This window comes from Arachis ipaensis, chromosome B2 (assembly GCF_059453495.1).
Source record: "Arachis ipaensis isolate K30076 ecotype BB chromosome B2, ASM5945349v1, whole genome shotgun sequence".
Taxonomy (NCBI): Eukaryota; Viridiplantae; Streptophyta; class Magnoliopsida; order Fabales; family Fabaceae; genus Arachis; species Arachis ipaensis.
In genome coordinates this window covers 80,450,200-80,451,775 of record NC_142437.1, presented here as the reverse complement: position 1 = coordinate 80,451,775, position 1,576 = coordinate 80,450,200, and the positions used below count along the sequence as shown (strand labels likewise).

Sequence of the window (1,576 nt, the reverse complement as noted above, 5' to 3'; positions counted from 1 at the left end):
GAATACTCATCCGAGCTCATGAATGGCATAAGGAGGTTCAATGGAATCCCTGTGGTCTCTAGATGAGCCTCAGGGTCCTTTGGTTCCTCAAAGGGAAACTCCTTATTGATCACTGGACGTCCCAGGAGGTCTTCCTCCTTGGGATTCACGTCCTCTCCTTCCCTTACAGGTTTGGCCATGGTGATTAATTCAATGGCCTTGCACTCTCCTTTTGGATTCTCTTCTGTATTGCTTGGGAGAGTACTAGGAGGGATTTCAGTGATCCTTTTACTCAGCTGGCCCACTTGTGCTTCCAAATTTCTAATGGAAGACCTTGTTTCATTCATGAAACTTACAGTGGCCTTAGATAGATCAGAGACTAAGTTTGCTAAATTAGAGGTATTTTGTTCAGAGTTCTCTGTCTGTTGCTGAGTGAATGATGGAAAAGGTTTATTATTGTTAAACCTGTTTTTTCCACCATTATTAAAGCCTTGTTGAGGCTTTTGTTGATCCTTCCATGAGAGATTTGGATGATTTCTCCATGATGGATTATAGGTGTTTCCATAAGGTTCACCTAAGTAATTTACCTCTGCTATTGCAGGGTTCTCAGGATCATAAGCTTCTTCTTCAGAAGATGCCTCTTGAGTACTGTTGTATGCAGCTTGCATTCCATTCAGACTCTGAGAAATCATATTGACTTGCTGAGTCAATATTTTATTTTGAGCCAATATGGAATTCAGAGTATCAATTTCAAGAACTCCCTTCTTCATAGGCGTCCCATTACTCACAGGATTCCTCTCAGAAGTGTACATGAACTGGTTATTAGCAACCATGTCAATGAGTTCTTGAGCTTCTGTAGGAATTTTCTTTAGGTGAATGGATCCACCTGCAGAAGTATCCAATGACATCTTTGATAGCTCAGATAAACCATCATAGAATATATCCAGGATGGTCCATTCTGAAAGCATGTCAGAAGGACACTTTTTGGTCAGCTGCTTGTATCTTTTCCAAGCTTCATAGAGGGATTCACCTTCTTTCTGTCTGAAGGTTTGAAAATCAGCTCTAAGCTTGCTCAGCTTTTGAGGAGGAAAGAACTTGGCTAAGAAAGCCGTGACCAGCTTATCCCAAGAGTTCAGGCTATCTTTGGGTTGAGAGTCCAACCATATTCTAGCTCTGTCTCTTACAGCAAAAGGGAAAAGCATGAGCCTGTAGACTTCAGGATCTACTCCATTAGTCTTAACAGTATCACAGATCTGCAAGAATTCAGTTAAAAACTGAAAAGGATCTTCAGATGGAAGTCCATGAAACTTGCAGTTCTGCTGCATCAGAGAAACTAGCTGACGTTTCAGCTCAAAATTATTTGCTCCAATGGCAGGAATGGAGATGCTTCTTCCATGTAAATTGGAATTAGGTGCAGTAAAGTCACCAAGCATTCTCCTTGCATTATTGTTTTTGGGTTCGGCTGCCATCTCCTTTACTTGTTCGAAATTTTCAATAAGGTTGTCTCTGGATTGTTGTAATTTAGCTTCTCTTAGTTTTCTCTTCAGAGTCCTTTCAGGTTCTAGATCAGCTTCAACAAAAATGCCTTTTTCCTTGT

At 40.8% G+C, this 1,576-nt stretch overlaps 1 non-coding gene across 1 annotated transcript; it reads left to right on the top strand.

The window, feature by feature from the left end:
- Nucleotides 1-941: 941 nt before the first annotated feature.
- LOC148574557 (small nucleolar RNA R71) lies at nt 942-1,049 on the top strand. The gene has a single exon (XR_015906467.1). It is a non-coding gene; the product is annotated as a small nucleolar RNA R71 (small nucleolar RNA).
- The last annotated feature ends 527 nt before the right edge of the window (nt 1,050-1,576 follow it).